The 13,808-nt window shown below is 44.9% G+C and overlaps 1 protein-coding gene across 1 annotated transcript in view; it reads left to right on the forward strand.

Annotated features, from left to right (window-relative positions):
• Window positions 1-13,808, forward strand: part of LOC149859821 (prosaposin-like) — a 41,489-nt gene that overhangs the window by 2,583 nt on the left and 25,098 nt on the right. The window lies entirely within an intron of this gene.

A 13,808-nucleotide genomic window follows, 5' to 3' on the forward strand; every position in this document is an offset into this window, starting at 1 on the left:
GCTTACTGTTGTTGGATGGGGTGATCTGAAACTTCTGCAGTCTTTCTTTTGCCTACTCCTATTATTGGGCTTATGTGTTTGGATGCTTTTAACACAACAGTGAGCAAGTCCTCAAGTAGCATTTTATATAAAGGAACCTGATTTGGGATGGGTTGTATGAAGGAAGCTTTATGCAGTCAGTCATTTTGGGGTGTGATGTGAGCTGGTTAATTGAAGATTCTGGAATTCAGCCATACCACCGCCTACACAAGGTTGCACCATACAGGCCTAGCATGCTTTGCAAGCTGAACAGACGCATCCTTTTCCCCAGGGCTTCATATAATTCAGTCAAATACCATACCAGCAACAAAAGATCAGCATTAGGAACTAAGTGAAACTGCTCTTAAAGTGCAATAATTCAGGAGTTGGTGCAATGCCAGTGTTGCTCAAGTTGCCTATGGTGTACAAAAATGCTGTGAGCATAAATACTTAGCCAGGTCTGTGCTGTGCTAAACTTCTATATCATCCAGAGTTTGGTTACTGCTGCCCTACGTTGCTGTCATTAACATACACATTTCCCACTGATTTGGTAAAATTGCATTGGCTTTTTGAGGGGGAGAGGGGAGGGGTTGGGTCATCCTTTTTAAAGGCTTCATTATGCATGCTTTGGGGCTTGCCTCCATGGTGAAGGTGGTATGCTGTAGAATCATTCCCTGCCTCACTGAATGCTACTTTCCTTGTATAGAGAGACCCTTCATTCGAGGGTGCTTAGTTAGGGCAATGTTCTGCATTGTATGGAAGAAGTCCCTTTTCTCAAATCTCTTCAGTTCTTTACTTGGAATGCTTAGGGTCTCTTTCCAAGAATCAGGTATGCAGCCAGTGTAAAGCAGCATAGCTATTCTGAGAGAGTCAGTAGATGTGGACTCGCTATGAGGAATGATGCAGCATGAAGAAGCAGCTTTGAAACACTGTACAAAATGTTAATATAGTTAAAGCAGTACAACCTCTTTAGTATAGATGCTGTCAGTCTGTGTAGACTCTATACCATCAGAGATTTCTGTGCAAGAAGGGGAATATCTATACTGGTTTCCCCCATCCCAGTTAAACTTGTAAGAACTTCTAAGTGCATGCTTGATTTTGAGGAAGAGGATGGAGGGGCTTGTTCTAGGAAAGTCTATCTGCCTGCAGTTTGAAAAGCCTTAAATTGGGTACTTTTAACATTTGGCTTTATTCTGCTGTGGCTGACGTGGCCAACTTCTCCATGTTGGCTAACACTGGAGAACAGGGGCTGCTTTTGAAGCATCTCATTTGGGGTATTACTGAAGAGGGAGTGTGTGTAGCTTCACTGTAGGTATGGTGAGCATGTCTTGTTTGTGCGCGTTCTCAAGTTTTTGTCCTTATCCTAACAGGTGAGGAACTACCAGCCTGGTTTTTGAGTAGCTGTCATCAACTGGAAATAAATGGGAGCTGAGGGTGCTTGGCATCTCTGAAAATCAAGTCCCAGGGAAGATGACTTAAACTGAGCAAGAGAACAAACTGTTAAGAGACTGAAATCTGTGCTATTGGAGGCACCATTTATTGGTTCTGGCTTGGGGTGATGGAACAGGTCCTACCACATGGCAGGAAGGATTGAACTGCCTTCCAGCTTAACAGTTCCTCTAAGGATCATTTATGGGAGGGCAGGTGGAAGTAATATAATCTTCTTCAGAGGAGTCTAGACTAATGGCTCAGCACTTGCTAGTGATTTTTTTTTCTGATTTTTACAAGTTAAGTATAAAGCCAGAAGTCTAGAGAGAAGGCTGGAAGAATCCACTCTCAGGTGGAAATCTTTCTTAATGAATGTTGGCCCTGAGCCATGAGTTTCTGCAGAACCAAAGTTTTTTTTGGAAGGGTGAGTTTTTAATGGGCTTCGTGGCTGCAGTGATGCCATCCAAAGTATAAATTAGAAGGTAGCTTTAACTGTACTGAGGCAGCACCTGAGGACCCAGTTAAGCAGCAGGCTCCCATTGTGGTAGTAATGAAAAGATGGATTCATCCTTGTGTGCAAGAGGTGCCAGTGCCGTAATCACCAGTTGTCTCTTCATGTGATTAGGGTGGTTATAACAGAGATAACTATGATAAATGCAATGAGTAATGAGCATGGCACACCCAACTGATGCTGTGCTATCTTCCTCTTCTGTAACTAGCGACAGTGCCTGCCTTGGCGCAATAAATAGGTGCTTGATAGGGAGAGAGTAATAGAGATCCCCCTCATAGTAGCCAGGAGGTTAAGAAAGGGATAAAGAACTAGAGCTGCTGTAAATAATCCAGGGGTCCTGGATGAGGCAGCAGAAACAAAGTGAGGAAAGTTTTTCCTTCTATCAGCCTGGAAGAAGGGGAATAAAATCCTGTTGCTTACCATGGAAAAAGGTGTTATGGAAGACTATATGTCCTTCCCAGCACTAGGGGTGGGATGATGAGCAGGCTTCTGATTGGGACACTTGCCTCTGAATTTCTATGAACCTTCACATCTTCCTTTTGGATTGGTTATGGGCTGGTAGGAGCTGGGCTGGAAGTATAAGTCCTCAGAACTAGAAAGGAAGCATCTATTTCGGAGTGAGACTTGCCTCCAGATTCCTTATGTGCAATATGCAGTCCCGTTCCCCCCCCCCCCCCCCCCCCCCAAAAAAAAAAAAAACCAATAGGGTTATAGCATGAAATTTAAGTGCAGAACTTGGGGGGGGATCTTTCTGCCATCAGACAGAGGGCCATGCTTATAGAAGCCAATATGAAGTACAAGGGTAGAGAGCCACTGCTAATGCTTTCTTGAGAAACAGCACTTCCCTCCCCCACCAACTGGTGCAGTGAAGACTCCTGCTAGGTGCTATCCTGAATGCTCTGATTTAGGCTTTATCCCCAGTGGCCAATGGTGGGTTTAGATGCTAGAGTCTGAAAAGGATTCTCTTGTATCTACCTGCCCAGGCCTGTTGAATGATGGAGGGGGTCTCTGCTACTCCCAAGCATCCCTATTTCTGAATTCTGCTTCTCTTGTGCAGTGCCCCAATGCCAGTGTCTGCTGCTGCTCCATCCTTCCTATTTGGTCACTGGGCTTATGCTGACTTGGTTTTTGTCAACTTTTGTTCAGCTTCTTGTAGAATATTTACCTAAAAAACAAACTTTTAGTAAAAAAAAAAAAATGAACTGTTCTCCCATTAGCTCAAGTCTATTCCCCTTCTGGCATTAGCCGTGGTACTGGCAGCAAATGAACATTACAAGCAGTTCATGTTCCACAGGACTGAGACCTAAGCTATCAGGAACATGAAACCTGTTGATGTGAGTGGAACAAGGATTTCATCTCTAAACATGAGTCTTGCTGCTGAAATGCGGTGGGGTCACGATTTTTTTCCTAGTAACAAATGTAAATATCATATATCTATGCTTATCCATACTCTGAATAAATGATTTTGGTTTATTGCAAAACTATATGATACAAGGCCAGATTGTTGTTGCCACTGTAGAGGCAGGAAGGTTGACCCTAATATAGCAATTGTTGATTCCTTCAGCCAGGGAAATCCTCACTACTATAAACAGAGATCTTGCTTCTCCTTGGCCTCTCCACAGGCTTTGCACCAGCTCCTTCACTTTTTGGAGTTGCTCCAAATTACAGTAGTCCACAGAAGCTTTAAGACTTTTTTTTTTTTAACCTTATTTCTGCTCCAAGAGTGCTGTGTGGAGCTCAGACGCAGTGGGTTTGTCTACACAAGACACTGGAGTTGCCCAATTAGCTTCACAGTAAACTTCTTGGCATCTATATGTGTGCAGTGGTATTAGGACAGTAAACAAATTAACTCTGCCGTAGGTTAGTACTTGTAAACGCTGCAGCAGCTTGCATGTAGACACTGACAAGGCTGGCTGGGTCATGCAGGTGCTTCAGTGTGGGGGGTGCCTGCTGGCTACCCCAGGCTGGCAGACTGACCCCCCCCCCCCCCGACCTCCTGCCAGCCGTGGCTGCTCTGACCCAGCTCAATTGTACTGCTGTCCTGAGCACACATTCAAATGTGGCACCTGGGAACAGTAAACTCTGGTGCAATTTTTGTTCTTGAGTACACTGACTACATCAAGAATCAAGTTAGGTGACCTGGTTTAAGCTTGGTAGAGGAGAGCCTGATCATGCAATGGATTGCAACAACCAGCTTGAAAGATTAGCTGGTTCTGGAAACAAATGAGGGGCAAAGATTAGCTACTTTTCTTTCCCTTGTGCACATGCAATAGTAGTTCATGGAGAAATAGATCAAGTTCTGCCTTTACAGATGAGTATTTATAACCAGACTAAACAGGAATTCATACTGCTTTCTCTCTGTGTAAAATGTATTTTTAAAAGTGGCTTTTTTTTCCTGGTCTCTGCCCTTCTCCTTGTATTTGTTCTGAACTAACTTTTTTTTTTATCATTGTCCCTGTCTTTTTGCACTGTTGTTCATTTTTAATTGTTTTGTCCTGTCACTGATGCAATGGAGGGAGGCTCAGCTGCTGAGAAGATTTGCTTATTTTATGGAAAAACATGTGGGAGGCTTTCTGTGGGAAACTTCAAATGACTAATTCTAGCCTCCAGACCTAATTCTGCCCTGATGCTACAGAATAAACTATGCAACCAATCATTTTGAGTTAGGCTGTCACTGTTGGTAGATTTTAGAAGGTATTAATACAGGTCAACACGTCAGATGGTGGGTGTTTTAAAAGCTTAGAGAGAGATGTAGCTTTCTGAACATCTACAATCTGACTTGACTTGGGTGTATTGGTGTTCTACAGTTCTTTAAAATTTGAGCCACAAAGGTATTCCTAATTTATGGATTCGGGATACCTTATTTCAAGCCTTCAGCTTCAAACATTTTGGCTAAACTGTTCTGTTCTGTTTCTGCTTTGTTTTAATACTAAATGTTGATACTGAGAATTTGTTTTTATTACAATAGTGCCACCAAGACCTAGTATCTTACACACTTCAGGATTTTGAAAGCAAATAAACCATAGAGTGCTTACCATTATAGCAGGGGTTCTCAAACTTTGTGATACCGTGGCCCTGAGTGCAGGATTGGCAGTGGTGAGGGACAGGGAGCTCACACGCTGCTGCCACCACCATTCACCACTCCGTGCTGCCACCGTGTGCCACATGTACTCCCTGAGAAGCTTGCAGACCCCTTTTAAGTTGCTCATGACCCCCTGGGGGGGTCGTGACCCACAGTTTGAGAACCCCTGCCATATAGAAATGTCTTTTGCCTGGGGGGGGGAGCAGGGGGATTGACTTTTTTTTTTCTGGTTTTGGAGCTTGATCTCATTCTCTTTTTTTCTTTAGGAGTTGAGTAAAACTTCTAGAGTGAAAGAGTGCTATAAATGCTGCTTTAGCCATTTAGTTTTTAAACGGTACAAACTTGCCTCCTAGTTTTACTTTAAGTTGGACACTAAAGCATGTTTGTGAGCAGGGGGGAGCTAGGCAAAAACCACTCCTTTTAGAAGTACCTTTTTAACTGTGATAGAGAACTATAAAATATACTGTATAAAAAAGAAACAAAACCAAAAGGGGGGGACCTCAAAAATTTTAGTTGAAGCACAACTTAAAGCCTTTTTGTGGTGGTTTTTATTAGAGGAGTGGATGGCTAAGCTTTCAGATGTATTAAACTAATCCATGGAGGACTAAGATAGCTCATAGCACTACCCACCTGCAACTCAACTAAACCACAGAGCTCCTTTTGGAGCCATGCCCTTTCCATGGAAGGAACTGCCTGAGAAGTACTGCTGAGAAGGAACAGTGATGAGAAATGTTGGTGCTGTGGGGGGGAAGGAGTTGGTTAAGACAGTTTGCTGCAACTTCTGCAGATTGGTTCCTCCTCTTTATACTGGCTCTAATCCCTCTCCTTCCCAGTCCTGGTCTGTCCTCACAGCAGCTGCATTAGTGTTGCAAATGTTTGGGCCCTGAATCAGCAAAGTGCTCAAAGCATGTGCCCATATTCTTCCTGAACTAAGATCTTCATTAAGGAAGACTCCTTTAGCAACAAACCTCTTAGGAATTTCTTTGAGACCTTTAAAAAGAAGCCTGTTTTCTGTTCTCACCTTTCAGAGAGAAATTCTTGGCTATGTGAGGGGATTTAACCCTCATGCCAGAAAGGGGATTTGATGGAGGTGGATATACTGGCAGCTCCTTGAACAAAATAAACTATGCTGTTGAAAGTACTGATTTGCTAGTGTTAACTATACCTCTGCTAGGGCTTGTGGAAGTCTGGGAATATTGTAAAAAGTCACACGGATAAAGGCAAGAGTTACTAGCGTAGACCTGCCCTTAGCCTCTTTGGCTACGGGTGTGTGAAACCTTGTAGGACAGTGAAAGACTTGTAGCGTTAAACCTGTTTGTCTTCTCTAAAAGCCCAAGTCTGACACAATCGAGAGCTCTGAGCAAACATGTGCGTGTCTTGATGAAGCCATAATTGAAGTCAGTGTGATCCTGCCTTAAATGCATTCAGCCAGCAAGGCAACATCAGACAGGCAGTCCTTCATAACCTTGTCAAAGCTTAACCCCGTTTTTGTCATTAGATAAGGATCTCCCCCCCACCCAAAAGGTGCATCTACTACTTGTTAATTATTAGGCTTAGTGGAATGTAAACTAATTGTGTTGCCTGTCTGGAATACAAGTACTTCCCATGTATGTATGCCAGGCATTTTAAAGAGAGAAAAATGTATAATTGCAACTGGGACTGAAATTGCTATTGGGTTTACTCCAAGGCAGGGATACTCTGCAAGCATGTAGACTGCTCAGTGGAACACTTCACATTTCTGTTCTCTATCTCCTTATGTACAGACTGGTTTTTTGCATCTCTGCTGTGATTGTTCCTCCTTTCTCTCCTGTTCTGTACATGTCACTGGTTGGCTCCCTGCCATGGTATCCAAGAACATAGTGAAAGGGAATGGAAAAGAGGAGAAAATGTTAAAGGTACAAATGAAAATCCCCATAGTGCAGGAGAGAGATGGAGTTTGGGAGAGGGGAGAGACATGCCTGTGGGGAGGAGGGTTCTCCCAGCCAGTGAGAATATACTTTGCCTTTTTAGTGAGAGGAGGGGGGAAACCTCTGGGAGAGAATGAGGAATCAATCAGTACAAGTTAAAATAATGCGTAGTGATGAGAGACATGTTCAAAAATGAATGAAAGAGAAACTTTTCTAGCAAAATCAGATTTTTGGGAGGGAGGAAGGAAAACGCAAGTGTGACTTTACTGTACTCTAACCATATAAAATGCTAACATTTTACTCCTAACATATCTGCTAGCAACAAAACAAATGCAAGTAGAGCTGGGCTGTTTCTGCATTGGATCATAGAATTCATAAAATTAAAAAATTGTCTCCAAACTTTGATCAAAAGCACAAGGGAAAAGAAGAAAAAGGTCAGGTTTTGCTGCTGATGAGTTATTGTGATCAGATTTGTTTTTAAATGTGGACATCCCTGAAATACACCCTGAATTTCTAAACTAGTGCTTATATTTTAGATTTCTATGCTACCTGTCCCCCAAAAAAGGTCAAGGGCAGTTTTTATAATGAAAGACTAAAAAGCAGGTACAACATTAAATAAGACACAAGGTGTATAACAAAAACTCCCCAAGCAACTTGTGTTTGATTTTTTGGCGGGGGGAAAAATATATACTTTTTTATTTACTGAAGTTCCAGTTGCAGAACCAACTATTAAACCTGTGCAAGCCAACTGCACCCAAAAGGTGTAAAAAGATATATTGTGTAGTCTTTTTAGACCCTTTACTAGTGGGGATGGTCTGTGAAATGAAAAGACCTTGTCTGATTCTCAGATTCCAGGCTGAATCTGCTGTCTGAAGAAGGAAAAAAAAACCCTGCTTTGCTTGGTACTAATGCACCTAATCAGAAAACTATTAAGACTAAGGTCACGGATTCCCATAATCTTGTCTTACAGGATCCTTTTTTTAGACTGCTTTTTAAGCAAGCCTTCATTTCTAGGTGGTGGCTTCCTAGGTATACAGTAACTGAACTGTGCTGTGACCTTCTAAAAATCAAAAGGCAAAAAACAATGAGCAAGTAAGTACAGTAGTTGTGAATGGTTAGCAAAAAATAGCTGCTCTTGCTGCATGCTGTCTTGCCATTTTTTCCATAATGTCAGAAGTAAACAGCATTGCAGGAAAGGTTTTCTGTAGAAAGAATGATTTAGCAAAAGCATTTTAAGATTTTTTTTTTTTTTTTTTTTTTTTAATGACCCTCATTGAGGGGAGAACTTTTTTTTTTTTTCCCCTTCAAAACCATGTGAAAAACTAAAACCCCACTTTTGTCTCTTGCTCCACTGGACAGCTTTTGCTTCAGCAGTTTAACAACAGTCACAGCAACATAGATGCATTATGGGTCATCACAAGAAGGAAATGGCAAGATTTGGGTAGGGATGAGGCAGGGTGTTCTTAAAGATCAACTTCAGATAATTTTCATCCCTCCTTCTACATCTTTGGGTATTCAGGAGAACTTGGCATATAACTATATTTATTGTTTTGATTATTGTATTTTAGTAGTGTCAAAGAGCCCTGGCCATTATCTGGGACTCCACTCCGGTAGGCCCTGGGCAGATACAGAAGAAAAGATTGGTCCCCGCTTATAGGGGTCACAGTTCAAATCTAATCCAAATCCAACAGATAGATACCAACAGGCGTGGCAGCACAACGAAACAAAGTGTTAGCCAGTGGAGTAGAAAGCGGTCTCTTTCAAATTCTTTTTATTGACATCACAGTGAAGGAGAGTGGCTAGGAATGGTCCGGACTCTCTCTTTTTTTCTTTTGGCAGTGCACGGAGATGGTCTCTGCACTGAATGCCAAAGCTAATTTGGAAATGTTCTGTTACCTTTTTGGTCTGTCTCATTCTCAGCTGGTTGCGCCTGCTGTTGCAGATCTCACTGGTAGCATAATTAGGGAGGATTTTAAAGCTCCCTAACATCTAATATTCCCAACATCTAGTGCCATCAGATCGATTATAAAGGGAAGCTTATTTACATAAAGGGAAGGTTACATAAAGGGAAGGGTCCCGGGTAATGTGGGGCCCCTGCAGGACACGATGGGCAACTTAGTCATCATGCCAGATGACAAAGCTAACATATTTAACGATTTCTTTGCCTCTGTCTTCCTAAGTAGGGACCAGTTCAGCCACCTCCCTGCTGGGCCCCCCTCGGGCCCCGGGAGAGACACGCCTGGGCCAGGGGTTAGCGAGGAGTTAGTTAGGGTACTTCTGGAGAGGCTGGACGTGTTCAAGTCCGCTGGTCCGGACGATCTTCACCCTAGGGTTCTACAGGAACTGGCCGAGGTCATTGCGGGACCCCTGGCGCGGCTCTGAGCACTCGTGGTGCTCTGGCGAGGTGCCGGAGGACTGGAAGAGGGCCAATGTGGTCCCTATCTTCAAAAAGGGAAAAAAAGAGGACCCGGGAAATTACAGGCCAGTTAGTCTTACCTCAATCCCGGGTAAGCTCTTTGAAAAAATTCTCCTGGCACACATCCAGGAGGGCCTTGCGGGGGAATGCATGCTCAGGGGCAACCAACATGGGTTCATCAGTGGCAGGTCTTGTCAGACCAACCTGGTGGCCTTTTACGATCAGGTCACCAAATCATTAGACGCAGGGGTTGCTGTGGATGTAGTCTTTCTGGACTTCCGGAAGGCTTTCGACACTGTCTCTCACCCTGTCCTCATCAAAAAGCTGGGAGACTGTGGTGTCGATGCCCACACGGTCAAATGGGTCGCCAACTGGTTGGAGGGCCGCACCCAGAGGGTGGTAGTGGATGGGTTCTTCTCAACCTGGAAGGACGTGGGCAGTGGGGTTCCGCAGGGCTCGGTCCTTGGGCCCGCACTGTTCAACATCTTCATCAGTGACTTGGATGAGGGGGTAGAAAGCACCCTGTTCAAGTTTGCTGATGACACTAAGATGTGGGGGGATGTGGGTGCACTAGAAGGGTGCAATAGGCTACAAGCTGACCTTGACAGGTTGCAACGGTGGGCGGATGAGAATAGGATGGGGTTTAACACTGGTAAGTGCAAGGTGTTGCACATGGGGAGGAAGAACCGGCACCACACTTACAGGTTGGGGAACTCCCCTCTTGCCAGCACGGAGACGGAAAAAGATCTTGGAGTCGTCATTGACTCCACGATGAACATGGGCCAGCAGTGTGGGGAGGCAGTCAAGAAGGCCAACCGTACCCTGTCATGCATCCACAGATGCATCTCGAGCAGGTCCAGGGAGGTGATCCTCCCCCTCTATGCGGCACTGGTCAGGCCGCAGCTGGAGTACTGCGTCCAGTTCTGGGCGCCACACTTCAAGAGGGACGTGGACGATATGGAAAGAGTCCAGAGGAGGGCCACTCATATGACCAGGGGTCAGCAGGGCAGGCCTTATGAGGAGAGGCTACGGGACCTGAACCTGTTTAGCCTCCACAAGAGAAGGTTAAGGGGGGACCTTGTGGCCTGCTACAAACTGGTCAGGGGGGATCAGCAGGTATTGGGGGAGTTCCTGTTCCCCCGTGTGCTGCCAGGAGTGACCAGGAATAACGGTCACAAGCTGGCGGAGGGTAGGTTTAGATTAGATATTAGGAGGTGCTACTTCACAGTCAGGGCGGCTAGGGCCTGGAACCGGCTTCCAGGGGAAGTGGTGCAGGCTCCTAGCCTGGGGATTTTTAAAAGGAAGTTAGATGAGCACCTTGCCGGGGTCATCTGACCCCGGTGCTCTTTCCTGCCAAGGCAGGGGGTCGGACTAGATGATCTACCTAGGTCTCTTCTGACTCTAGCTACTATGAAACTATGAAACTATTTATGTCAACCTTCTCTTCACAGTGGCACATGCAGGTCCACGATCCCCAGATGAGCATAAACCAAAGCTAGGGAAAGTATCATTGTGCAGCAGAGGCCTACACCCACCCTCAGGTCTGAGTATTGCCAGATCTGTTCCTACAGACCAGGCAGGCTTGGATGTTGGGATTTGGAACCTGTAGCATCATACTGGTAGGAGCTGGTTATATGCCTGTCTGCCACAACAATTGCTACAGAGGAAATTTAGACAACCAAGGTGGGGTACATGACACAAATAGGTAGGCATGTAATCCTGCTCCAGCCTTAATACTGACCGGAAATGTTTTGCTCTGAGTGAGTAATCAAAAACGTTTCATGTTAAACAAAAGACAAGAGCATGGGCAAGAAGCGTGACACTAATTGAGTGGTAGGATGCTGTGCAGGCTACATCCCAATGCCCAAATATAAGGTGACACCTTTATTGGGCAAAGATGCCAGTCAGAAGCAGAATTTGTGCTTCCTTTCCTGCCAGCTAGAAGGGTGTGCATTTCCTGAGCTATGTGCAGCAGTTTAACATTGGGAATGTGATTTCTGTTATAGGAATGATGAGCCAATCGGTTTAATAAAAACAAAAAACAAAAAAACCCCCTCTAAAGTGGGAGGAAACCTGCTGAAATTGCTGAAGGTTCTAAATTGTGGGATACTCTAGGAGTTTAACAAGTCTTCCTATTTATTCTCATGGGCCTCTCAAGACCAGTAGCCACTGACTGAGGATGAGATCCTTGCCTCTTGACATCTATGATAAGTGATGCACAGCGAGTGATTTACCAAAGCTGGATGTAGAAAGCAGTCTTGGGTATAGAGTACTTCATGTGCTTATTCAATTGTCAACTCCTTGTGGTAAATATGTTGGGTGCTTCACATTCCACTCTGAACATATTGTCAATGTCCAGCACTAGAATAAATAGCAGTGGTAAAATCCTGGTCCCATTTACTTGAATGAGTGTGTTGCCTTTACCTTCTATGAAGTTGGGATTTCAGTATTCATTTTCCATAGTACACTTTGTCCTGCTTTTAAGCAGTGATGCCTTATGTTCAGGCAACTCCAGCTTGTGTTTTGCAATCTGCCATACCTGGATTTGGCTGGGGCAAAAAAACATCTAGCTAAAAACACTGGCATGATGGGCCAAAACCTCTGCCAGGCTTGAATGCAGTCTAGTACTTAAGTATTTGAGTCATGGATCTTTGCCCCTAAAATAAAACAGTGGCTAAGCTGCCATGTGCTCTTGCTCAGAGGATTAACAAAGCAGCTGGGCACCTGGGACAGTGGAACACATGACCTAGGGACAGAAATTACACAAATTGGTAACAGGCATCAGAAACCAGTTCAAATCTGTAATGCAATAGAAGTTCAGTGCACATAAACTGCTTTCAAAATGGTTAAAACTGGTTTAAGATAAACCTGGATGGATGTAATATCACACTTGACTGATTTTAGGTTAAAAGGATTTACTGAACTTCTGTCCCAGATCCTTTCCAAGTTCAAGTTAACCCAGCATCCCAAGATGCTTTGCGCCTCCCCCACAAACCTCTGCTTCCAGGGTAGGCAGGCTAGCCTTGACCCAAGCTGTCTGTTCCAGCAGAGAAGGGAGGCATGTGCCTGCATTTCTGGATTCAAAAGTCAATGTCTGCACAGTTTAGCTTAACCTGCAAAGATTGAAGCTATTCAGCCTCAAGCTTTTTGATTCTGTGTACTTAGCCATGGGGGATGTGGAGACTTCTGGTCGCTACTGTGCCACTGGCATAATTGTGTGGCTGTGGTGGCAGCTCATATCTTTCTGCATTCCCCCATTCTCTGACTCCCAAGTCAGCACCCAGTGTAGCTGCACCTTATAACTTTGTCATTTCTGGCCTTATTTAGATGAACCTTGCAGAGATGGTAGCCCCTTCTGAGGGCATGATTCCTGCTAAATTTCAAGGAGATAGGTGCAGGGGGGTTGGAGAAACTGCACCCCAAAGTCTTGAAAGCAAAACTCATGTCACGTATATATGTTAAGCCACAGTGGGGTCAAAACTACAGGCATGCTAGCCCCTGTGGAGGCCACAAAGCCTGCTAAGTTTTACAGAGATAGGTGCAGGGGGTTCAGGGAAGCTGCGGACAAACAAAACTCGTGACATGGGTGACACTGTGTATGTGTTAAGGCGCAGCAGGGTGAAAGCTGCAGGTACGGTGACCCCTGCTGAGGCAATGAAGCCTGCCAGCTGTCAAGGAGATTGGTGCAGGGGTTCTGGGGCCCTGCTCCTCTATCTGCTGACAGGCAAAACTTGTGACATGGGTGCTTTTGCAACTGTATCTCTTGGGGCACAGATGGGGGGTAGGGAAACTACTGCAGGCCTGGCTGCTAGGCCTTGCTGCAGCCACAAAGCCTGCTAGCTGTTAAGGAGATAGGTGCAGTGGTTCTGGGGTCCTGCACCCCTAGCTGCTGACAGGCAAAACTCTTGACATGGGTGCTTGGGCAACTGTTGCCTCATCAGGCAAGCAGGAATGAAAATCCCTCATCACTTGCCACTACAGAGCTAGAGGTAATACTTGACCACAGTATGAACATGAGCCAGCAGTGCAATGCTGTAGCCAGCAGGGCCAACAATGCCCTGGCATGTATCAACTGATGCATCTCCAGCAAAACCATTGCAAAGAAGTGATTCTCCGGCTCTATTCGGCATTGGTGAGATCACAGCCGGAGTACTGTGTCCAGTTCTGGGCTCTGCACTTCAACAAGGACGTGGTAAAGCTTGAGAGAGTCCAGAGAAGGGCCACCCATATGATCAGAGACTTGCACAGCAAGCCATATGAGGAAAGGCTGAGGGACCTGGGACTCTTCAGCCTGAAAACGAGAAGGCTGAGAGGGGACTTTGGTAGCAGCTAACTGCTACATCAGAAGTGTACATCTAGGGCTCAGTGAACAACTGTTCACCAGGGCACCCTTGGGAGAAACTAAGAATAATGGTCACAAACTACCTGAATATTGTTTCAGGCTCA

The sequence above is a fragment of the Crocodylus siamensis genome, chromosome 7, assembly GCF_052110815.1.
Source record: "Crocodylus siamensis isolate JL-2025a chromosome 7, ASM5211081v1, whole genome shotgun sequence".
Classification (NCBI taxonomy): Eukaryota; Metazoa; Chordata; order Crocodylia; family Crocodylidae; genus Crocodylus; species Crocodylus siamensis.